Genomic DNA, 12,020 nt, shown 5'->3' with positions numbered 1-12,020 from the left:
CTGGGCCAGATCACATTTTAACTCACTATAATTAGCTCCCTTCCAGTTGTGTATTTTCATATTTGACTGTTCCTTGTCCTTTTCCATAACTACTCTAAGCCTAATGATATTGAGCTCGGAAATTGCTCTGAGCGGCGAACACATGTGGCCCGCCGCTGGTAAGTAACTGACTCGCACAAAAAAAACGTTTTTGGTGTAAAAGGCGTAATATATATTATGAAATATATATGTTTTGAAATTACGGTCGAATCCCATGCCAGCCTGGAACCGTTGATCAGATCTCTCAGTGAGACCCAGAATGACTCTCTATTATCTCCTATTGGACTTAGGATAAACGACTCCACCTGATTGCAAGTGATGTCCTGGGGATATGAACATCATTTGAAATTCTCATCGAATATTCTCTTCACGAGTTGGAAACCAATAGGTGAAAAAAGTACAAGGATAAGCATCTTCTATTTGTGTTCACATACTTTACAAAAGCAATCACTGGCCACTTTGCCTGTTGGATACGTCGTCTGATTGCGATGCTAATAAATGCATTTAATGGGACATTACATGGTCAATGAAATCAAATGAACTTAAGTTCCAGTCCATTCTTATTGACCCTTCCAAGTTTTGTGTCATCTGCAAATTTTGAAATTGTGTCCTCTACTCCTAAGTCCAAGTCATTAATATATATCAAGAAAAACAGTGGTCCCAGCACCGACTCCTGGTGAACACCACTGCAGACCTCCATCCAGAACAAAAACAACCGTTCACCACTACTGATTCCTCTCATTTATCCAGTTCTGTATCCATGTTGCTAGTGCCCCCTTTATTCCATGGGATGCAATCTTGATAGTAAGCTAATCATGTGGCACGTTATCAAGCCCTTTTTGAAAATCCATATACACCACATCAACTGCATTGCCCTCGTCCACACTTCCTATGTTAGCTCATTCAAAAACTCTATCAAGTTGGCTAAACAGATTTGCATTAACAAATCCGTGCTGGCTTTCCCTAATCAATCCACCCTCGTCCAAGTGACTGTTAATTCTGTCCGTGGTTGTCATTTCAAAAAGTTTTCCCACCACCGACATTGAACTGACAAGCTTATAGTTGCTGGGTTTATCTATCCACCCTTTTTTGAACAAGGATGTAACATTTGCAATTCTTGAAGTGGACAAATTTGCAGGGCTATGGAGAGAGAACAGAGGAGTAGGGCCTAAATGGATAGATCTTTCAAAGAGCCAGCACAGACACGACAGGCCGAATTTCCTCCTTCTTTGCCGCATCATTCTACAATTCTATGATAAATAATAATCACGGAAAATGAAAGAGATCCGTGAGCCGTGATTGACAATAAATTGAAGCTGTGGCAGCAATGTTTAGTGGCAGTGAATGGAGTAAATATGTCGACGTGTATTAAATTGTTAATTTGCAGCTGAAATTGTGAGGTAGCCCTGCCACTTTATAAAACAATTGCTGCGACGGCACTCTGAATAATGTGTACAGTACGAGTGGCCACGGTAGGAAAAGGACACTGCAGCTATTGAATGCAAACGGAATAGAGCAACCAGAATGAGTGGGGGATGGAGGGATTGTATTATGAGGAGCGATTATGTAAATTGGAAATGTTTTCACTGGAAAAGAGAAGGTTGAGAGCGCATATGATTTCAGTTGTTGGGAGTCGAAAGGGACTAGATAATGTGAATCATGCGAAGCTATTGCACCTTGTTCAGGACCGCAGAAGCAGACCACATGGCCTGCGCTTGAAGGGTATTCAATTCAAAACTAATCTCTCGAAATAAGATTTCAGTGTGCGAGTTCCTCGATGGAACAGATCACCGATGGAGACAATGGAAGCCGTCAGTATTGATTCGTTCAAATATAAATTTGACATTTTTCTTTTTTATAATAGTATGTTGGGGTATAGTGCATGAATAATTGGAGACATGGTATGCGGTAAGTGGCATATTTCGGCTGAAAAGGTAACTTTAGTTAACTTATGGCTCCCAACGCTCTCCACCACTGGGGTTTTCCTCGTGTCATTTCTGGGTCTGTTGTAGAATAATTGATAGAGATGGATTGTTATGATTAATCAAAAACACCATTATCGTTATATCAGGAGGGTCGAAGGTGAATTAGACGGATCTTGGTCTTTTATCATCGAGTAATTCTTATGTTTCACTTTGTATCATCGCTGGAAGGCCGTGACTTTCACATTTATGTTCTGTTCTTTCCAAAGTTACTAAGATTACATTCTGGCCATTGTAGCGCTAGATTAGATCTTTCTGCAATGCCTGTGAACATTGTTAGAATAACAGCGATTAATTTGAACTGTTTGTTCAATGACCTGATTAATATCAGCCGCCATGGAATACAATTCACCCAGGAGAGGTTTTCTCAGCAATAAATAAGGCGTTGTAATTCATCATCTTATCTCAGAGTGTCAGGAGAGCATCGCCTCTGGTGTCAACTGGATTCATCAGTCCAAAAACAAACTAAACTAATGGATTCGTCTGTAATGATAAAATATCAGATACTCGGGAAAATTTATGATTTTCAAAAGGTTTACTATCCCGTCCTCGCTGCTGTTGGTGTTCCTGGTAAGTCTCCAGATCTAACGATGAATTCTATAAAACATGTTTCACTGTAATACTGTTCTTTTTATTTACTAGCCCTTCGTTGCTGATGTTGATGTTCCTGGTAAGTCTCTACATCCTGTTATTGATTATGTGGCAAATGTACATCAGTACAACTGGTCTTGCAATGTACATCATAATATCCAGGTAACTGTTATGTTAAGTGTAATGCTCTTACTGTGTTTGGTACAATACCACACTCCTCTTACTGTGATTGGTGTAATACCGCACTCCTCTTACTGTGTTTGGTACAATACCACACTCCTCTTACTGTGATTGGTGTAATACCGCACTCCTCTTACTGTGATTGGTATAATACCGCACTCCTCTTACTGTGATTGGTGTAATACCGCACTCCTCTTACTGTGATTGGTGTAATACCGCGCTCCTCTTACTGTGATTGGTGTAATACCGCACTCCTCTTACTGTGATTGGTGTAATACCGCGCTCCTCTTACTGTGATTGGTGTAATACCGCACTCCTCTTACTGTGATTGGTGTAATACCGCGCTCCTCTTACTGTGATTGGTGTAATACCGCACTCCTCTTACTGTGATTGGTGTAATACCGCACTCCTCTTACTGTGATTGGTATAATACCGCGCTCCTCTTACTGTGATTGGTGTAATACCGCACTCCTCTTACTGTGATTGGTGTAATACCGCGCTCCTCTTACTGTGATTGGTGTAATACCGCACTCCTCTTACTGTGATTGGTGTAATACCGCGCTCCTCTTACTGTGATTGGTGTAATACCGCACTCCTCTTACTGTGATTGGTGTAATACCGCACTCCTCTTACTGTGATTGGTATAATACCGCACTCCTCTTACTGTGATTGGTATAATACCGCACTCCTCTTACTGTGATTGGTATAATACCGCACTCCTCTTACTGTGATTGGTGTAATACCGCACTCCTCTTACTGTGATTGGTGTAATACCGCACTCCTCTTACTGTGATTGGTGTAATACCGCACTCCTCTTACTGTGATTGGAATAATACCGCACTCCTCTTACTGTGATTGGTGTAATACCGCACTCCTCTTACTGTGATTGGTATAATACCGCACTCCTCTTACTGTGATTGGTATAATACCGCACTCCTCTTACTGTGATTGGTATAATACAGCACTCCTCTTACTGTGATTGGTGTAATACCGCACTCCTCTTACTGTGATTGGTGTAATACCGCACTCCTCTTACTGTGATTGGTATAATACCGCACTCCTCTTACTGTGATTGGTGTAATACCGCACTCCTCTTACTGTGATTTGTATAATACCGCACTCCTCTTACTGTGATTGGTGTAATACCGCACTCCTCTTACTGAGATTGGTGTAATACCGCACTCCTCTTACTGTGATTTGAATAATACCGCACTCCTCTTACTGTGATTGGTATAATACCGCACTCCTCTTACTGTGATTGGTATAATACCGCACTCCTCTTACTGTGATTGGTGTAATACCGCACTCCTCTTACTGTGATTGGTGTAATACCGCACTCCTCTTACTGTGATTGGTGTAATACCGCACTCCTCTTACTGTGATTGGTGTAATACCGCACTCCTCTTACTGTGATTTGTATAATACCGCACTCCTCTTACTGTGATTGGTATAATACCGCACTCCTCTTACTGTGATTGGTATAATACCGCACTCCTCTTACTGTGATTGGTGTAATACCGCACTCCTCTTACTGTGATTGGTGTAATACCGCACTCCTCTTACTGTGATTGGTGAAAGACCGCACTCCTCTTACTGTGATTGGTGTAATACCGCACTCCTCTTACTGTGATTGGTGTAATACCGCACTCCTCTTACTGTGATTGGTGTAATACCGCACTCCTCTTACTGTGATTGGTGTAATACCGCACTCCTCTTACTGTGATTGGTGTAATACCGCACTCCTCTTACTGTGATTGGTATAATACCGCACTCCTCTTACTGTGATTGGTGTAATACCGCACTCCTCTTACTGTGATTGGTATAATACCGCGCTCCTCTTACTGTGATTGGTGTAATACCGCACTCCTCTTACTGTGATTGGTATAATACCGCACTCCTCTTACTGTGATTGGTGTAATACCGCACTCCTCTTACTGTGATTGGTGTAATACCGCACTCCTCTTACTGTGATTGGTATAATACCGCACTCCTCTTACTGTGATTGGTGTAATACCGCACTCCTCTTACTGTGATTGGTGTAATACCGCACTCCTCTTACTGTGATTGGTGTAATACCGCACTCCTCTTACTGTGATTGGTATAATACCGCACTCCTCTTACTGTGATTGGTATAATACCGCACTCCTCTTACTGTGATTGGTGTAATACCGCACTCCTCTTACTGTGATTGGTGTAATACCGCACTCCTCTTACTGTGATTGGTATAATACCGCACTCCTCTTACTGTGATTGGTGTAATACCGCACTCCTCTTACTGTGATTGGTGTAATACCGCACTCCTCTTACTGTGATTGGTATAATACCGCACTCCTCTTACTGTGATTGGTGTAATACCGCACTCCTCTTACTGTGATTGGTGTAATACCGCACTCCTCTTACTGTGATTGGTATAATACCGCACTCCTCTTACTGTGATTGGTGTAATACCGCACTCCTCTTACTGTGATTGGTGTAATACCGCACTCCTCTTACTGTGATTGGTGTAATACCGCACTCCTCTTACTGTGATTGGTGTAATACCGCGCTCCTCTTACTGTGATTGGTGTAATACCGCGCTCCTCTTACTGTGATTGGTGTAATACCGCGCTCCTCTTACTGTGATTGGTGTAATACCGCGCTCCTCTTACTGTGATTGGTGTAATACCGCACTCCTCTTACTGTGATTGGTGTAATACCGCACTCCTCTTACTGTGATTGGTGTAATACCGCGCTCCTCTTACTGTGATTGGTGTAATACCGCGCTCCTCTTACTGTGATTGGTGTAATACCGCGCTCCTCTTACTGTGATTGGTGTAATACCGCACTCCTCTTACTGTGATTGGTATAATACCGCACTCCTCTTACTGTGATTGGTGTAATACCGCACTCCTCTTACTGTGATTGGTGTAATACCGCACTCCTCTTACTGTGATTGGTGTAATACCGCACTCCTCTTACTGTGATTGGTGTAATACCGCACTCCTCTTACTGTGATTGGTGTAATACCGCACTCCTCTTACTGTGATTGGTGTAATACCGCACTCCTCTTACTGTGATTGGTGTAATACCGCACTCCTCTTACTGTGATTGGTGTAATACCGCACTCCTCTTACTGTGATTGGTATAATACCGCACTCCTCTTACTGTGATTGGTGTAATACCGCACTCCTCTTACTGTGATTGGTATAATACCGCACTCCTCTTACTGTGATTGGTGTAATACCGCACTCCTCTTACTGTGATTGGTATAATACCGCACTCCTCTTACTGTGATTGGTATAATACCGCACTCCTCTTACTGTGATTGGTGTAATACCGCACTCCTCTTACTGTGATTGGTGTAATACCGCACTCCTCTTACTGTGATTGGTGTAATACCGCACTCCTCTTACTGTGATTGGTGTAATACCGCACTCCTCTTACTGTGATTGGTGTAATACCGCACTCCTCTTACTGTGATTGGTGTAATACCGCACTCCTCTTACTGTGATTGGTGTAATACCGCACTCCTCTTACTGTGATTGGTGCAATACCGCACTCCTCTTACTGTGATTGGTGTAATACCGCACTCCTCTTACTGTGATTGGTGTAATACCGCACTCCTCTTACTGTGATTGGTGTAATACCGCACTCCTCTTACTGTGATTGGTGTAATACCGCACTCCTCTTACTGTGATTGGTGTAATACCGCACTCCTCTTACTGTGATTGGTGTAATACCGCACTCCTCTTACTGTGATTGGTATAATACCGCACTCCTCTTACTGTGATTGGTATAATACCGCACTCCTCTTACTGTGATTGGTGTAATACCGCGCTCCTCTTACTGTGATTGGTGTAATACCGCACTCCTCTCACTGTGATTGGTGTAATACCGCACTCCTCTCACTGTGATTGGTGTAATACCGCACTCCTCTTACTGTGATTGGGAAAATACCGCACTCCTCTTACTGTGATTGGTATAATACCGCACTCCTCTTACTGTGATTGGTGTAATACCGCACTCCTCTTACTGTGATTGGTGTAATACCGCACTCCTCTTACTGTGATTGGTGTAATACCGCGCTCCTCTGACTGTGATTGGTGTAATACCGCACTCCTCTTACTGTGATTGGTATAATACCGCACTCCTCTTACTGTGATTCGTATAATACCGCACTACTCTTACTGTGATTGGTGTAATACCGCACTCCTCTTACTGTGATTGGTATAATACCGCACTCCTCTTACTGTGATTGGTATAATACCGCACTCCTCTTACTGTGATTGGTGTAATACCGCGCTCCTCTTACTGTGATTGGTGTAATACCGCGCTCCTCTTACTGTGATTGGTGTAATACCGCACTCCTCTTACTGTGATTGGTATAATACCGCACTCCTCTTACTGTGATTGGTGTAATACCGCACTCCTCTTACTGTGATTGGTGTAATACCGCGCTCCTCTTACTGTGATTGGTGTAATACCGCGCTCCTCTTACTGTGATTGGTGTAATACCGCGCTCCTCTTACTGTGATTGGTGTAATACCGCGCTCCTCTTACAGTGATTGGTGTAATACCGCACTCCTCTTACTGTGATTGGTGTAATACCGCACTCCTCTTACTGTGATTGGTGTAATACCGCGCTCCTCTTACTGTGATTGGTATAATACCGCACTCCTCTTACTGTGATTGGTGTAATACCGCACTTCTCTTACTGTGATTGGTGTAATACCGCACTCCTCTTACTGTGATTGGTGTAATACCGCACTCCTCTTACTGTGATTGGAATAATACCGTGCTCCTCTTACTGTCATTGGTGTAATACCGCACTCCTCTTACTGTGATTGGTGTAATACCGCACTCCTCTTACTGTGATTGGTGTAATACCGCACTCCTCTTACTGTGATTGGTGTAATACCGCACTCCTCTTACTGTGATTGGAATAATACCGCACTCCTCTTACTGTGATTGGTGTAATACCGCACTCCTCTTACTGTGATTGGTATAATACCGCACTCCTCTTATTGTGATTGGTGTAATACCGCGCTCCTCTTACTGTGATTGGTGTAATACCGCACTCCTCTTACTGTGATTGGTGTAATACCGCAATCCTCTTACTGTGATTGGTATAATACCGCACTCCTCTTACTGTGATTGGTGTAATACCGCGCTCCTCTTACTGTGATTGGTGTAATACCGCGCTCCTCTTACTGTGATTGGTGTAATACCGCGCTCCTCTTACTGTGATTGGTGTAATACCGCACTCCTCTTACTGTGATTGGTGTAATACCGCACTCCTCTTACTGTGATTGGTGTAATACCGCACTCCTCTTACTGTGATTGGTGTAATACCGCACTCCTCTTACTGTGATTGGTGTAATACCGCGCTCCTCTTACTGTGATTGGTATAATACCGCGCTCCTCTTACTGTGATTGGTGTAATACCGCGCTCCTCTTACTGTGATTGGTGTAATACCGCACTCCTCTTACTGTGATTGGTGTAATACCGCACTCCTCTTACTGTGATTGGTGTAATACCGCACTCCTCTTACTGTGATTGGTATAATACCGCACTCCTCTTACTGTGATTGGTGTAATACCGCACTCCTCTTACTGTGATTGGTGTAATACCGCACTCCTCTTACTGTGATTGGTGTAATACCGCGCTCCTCTTACTGTGATTGGTGTAATACCGCACTCCTCTTACTGTGATTGGTGTAATACCGCACTCCTCTTACTGTGATTGGTGTAATACCGCACTCCTCTTACTGTGATTGGTATAATACCGCACTCCTCTTACTGTGATTGGTGTAATACCGCACTCCTCTTACTGTGATTGGTATAATACCGCACTCCTCTTACTGTGATTGGTGTAATACCGCGCTCCTCTTACTGTGATTGGTGTAATACCGCGCTCCTCTTACTGTGATTGGTGTAATACCGCGCTCCTCTTACTGTGATTGGTGTAATACCGCGCTCCTCTTACTGTGATTGGTGTAATACCGCGCTCCTCTTACTGTGATTGGTGTAATACCGCACTCCTCTTACTGTGATTGGTGTAATACCGCGCTCCTCTTACTGTGATTGGTGTAATACCGCGCTCCTCTTACTGTGATTGGTGTAATACCGCACTCCTCTTACTGTGATTGGTGTAATACCGCACTCCTCTTACTGTGATTGGTGTAATACCGCACTCCTCTTACTGTGATTGGTGTAATACCGCACTCCTCTTACTGTGATTGGTATAATACCGCACTCCTCTTACTGTGATTGGTGTAATACCGCACTCCTCTTACTGTGATTGGTATAATACCGCACTCCTCTTACTGTGATAGGTGTAATACCGCACTCCTCTTACTGTGATTGGTGTAATACCGCACTCCTCTTACTGTGATTGGTGTAATACCGCACTCCTCTTACTGTGATTGGTGTAATACCGCACTCCTCTTACTGTGATTGGTGTAATACCGCACTCCTCTTACTGTGATTGGTGTAATACCGCACTCCTCTTACTGTGATTGGTGTAATACCGCACTCCTCTTACTGTGATTGGTGTAATACCGCACTCCTCTTACTGTGATTGGTGTAATACCGCACTCCTCTTACTGTGATTGGTGTAATACCGCACTCCTCTTACTGTGATTGGTATAATACCGCACTCCTCTTACTGTGATTGGTGTAATACCGCGCTCCTCTTACTGTGATTGGTGTAATACCGCACTCCTCTCACTGTGATTGGTATAATACCGCACTCCTCTCGCTGTGATTGGTGTAATACCGCACTCCTCTTACTGTGATTGGTGTAATACCGCACTCCTCTTACTGTGATTGGTATAATACCGCACTCCTCTTACTGTGATTGGTGTAATACCGCACTCCTCTTACTGTGATTGGTGTAATACCGCACTCCTCTTACTGTGATTGGTGTAATACCGCGCTCCTCTTACTGTGATTGGTGTAATACCGCACTCCTCTTACTGTGACTGGTATAATACCGCACTCCTCTTACTGTGATTGGTATAATACCGCACTACTCATACTGTGATTGGTGTAATACCGCACTCCTCTTACTGTGATTGGTATAATACCGCACTCCTCTTACTGTGATTGGTATAATACCGCACTCCTCTTACTGTGATTGGTGTAATACCGCGCTCCTCTTGCTGTGATTTGTGTAATACCGCACTCCTCTTACTGTGATTGGTGTAATACCGCACTCCTCTTACTGTGATTGGTATAATACCGCACTCCTCTTACTGTGATTGGTGTAATACCGCACTCCTCTTACTGTGATTGGTGTAATACCGCGCTCCTCTTACTGTGATTGGTGTAATACCGCGCTCCTCTTACTGTGATTGGTGTAATACCGCGCTCCTCTTACTGTGATTGGTGAAATAACGCGCTCCTCTTACTGTGATTGGTGTAATACCGCACTCCTCTTACTGTGATTGGTGTAATACCGCGCTCCTCTTACTGTGATTGGTGTAATACCGCGCTCCTCTTACTGTGATTGGTATAATACCGCACTCCTCTTACTGTGATTGGTGTAATACCGCACTTCTCTTACTGTAATTGGTGTAATACCGCGCTCCTCTTACTGTGATTGGTATAATACCGCACTCCTCTTACTGTGATTGGTGTAATACCGCACTCCTCTTACTGTGATTGGTGTAATACCGCACTCCTCTTACTGTGATTGGTGTAATACCGCACTCCTCTTACTGTGATTGGTATAATACCGCACTCCTCTTACTGTGATTGGTGTAATACCGCACTCCTCTTACTGTGATTGGAATAATACCGCGCTCCTCTTACTGTGATTGGTGTAATACCGCACTCCTCTTACTGTGATTGGTGTAATACCGCACTCCTCTTACTGTGATTGGTGTAATACCGCACTCCTCTTACTGTGATTGGTGTAATACCGCACTCCTCTTACTGTGATTGGTGTAATACCGCACTCCTCTTACTGTGATTGGTGTAATACCGCACTCCTCTTACTGTGATTGGTGTAATACCGCACTCCTCTTACTGTGATTGGTGTAATACCGCACTCCTCTTACTGTGATTGGTGTAATACCGCACTCCTCTTACTGTGATTGGTGTAATACCGCACTCCTCTTACTGTGATTGGTGTAATACCGCACTCCTCTTACTGTGATTGGAATAATACCGCACTCCTCTTACTGTGATTGGTGTAATACCGCACTCCTCTTACTGTGATTGGTATAATACCGCACTCCTCTTACTGTGATTGGTGTAATACCGCGCTCCTCTTACTGTGATTGGTGTAATACCGCACTCCTCTTACTGTGATTGGTGTAATACCGCAATCCTCTTACTGTGATTGGTGTAATACCGCACTCCTCTTACTGTGATTGGTATAATACCGCGCTCCTCTTACTGTGATTGGTGTAATACCGCGCTCCTCTTACTGTGATTGGTGTAATACCGCACTCCTCTTACTGTGATTGGTGTAATACCGCACTCCTCTTACTGTGATTGGTATAATACCGCACTCCTCTTACTGTGATTGGTGTAATACCGCACTCCTCTTACTGTGATTGGTATAATACCGCGCTCCTCTTACTGTGATTGGAATAATACCGCACTCCTCTTACTGTGATTGGTGTAATACCGCGCTCCTCTTACTGTGATTGGTGTAATACCGCACTCCTCTTACTGTGATTGGTATAATACCGCACTCCTCTTACTGTGATTGGTATAATACCGCACTCCTCTTACTGTGATTGGTGTAATACCGCACTCTTCTTACTGTGATTGGTGTAAAACCGCACTCCTCTTACTGTGATTGGTGTAATACCGCACTCATCTTACTGTGATTGGTGTAATACCGCACTCCTCTTACTGTGATTGGTGTAATACCGCACTCCTCTTACTGTGATTGGTGTAATACCGCACTCCTCTTACTGTGATTGGTGTAATACCGCACTCCTCTTACTGTGATTGGTGTAATACCGCACTCCTCTTACTGTGATTGGTGTAATACCGCACTCCTCTTACTGTGATTGGTGTAATACCGCACTCCTCTTACTGTGATTGGTGTAATACCGCACTCCTCTTACTGTGATTGGTGTAATACCGCACTCCTCTTACTGTGATTGGTGTAATACCGCGCTCCTCTTACTGTGATTGGTGTAATACCGCGCTCCTCTTACTGTGATTGGTGTAATACCGCGCTGCTCTTACTGTGATTGGTGTAATACCGCGCTCCTCTTACTGTGATTG

This window comes from Heptranchias perlo, chromosome 23 (genome assembly GCF_035084215.1).
Source record: "Heptranchias perlo isolate sHepPer1 chromosome 23, sHepPer1.hap1, whole genome shotgun sequence".
NCBI lineage: Eukaryota > Metazoa > Chordata > Chondrichthyes > Hexanchiformes > Hexanchidae > Heptranchias > Heptranchias perlo.
Note: the sequence above shows the minus strand (reverse complement) of the source record.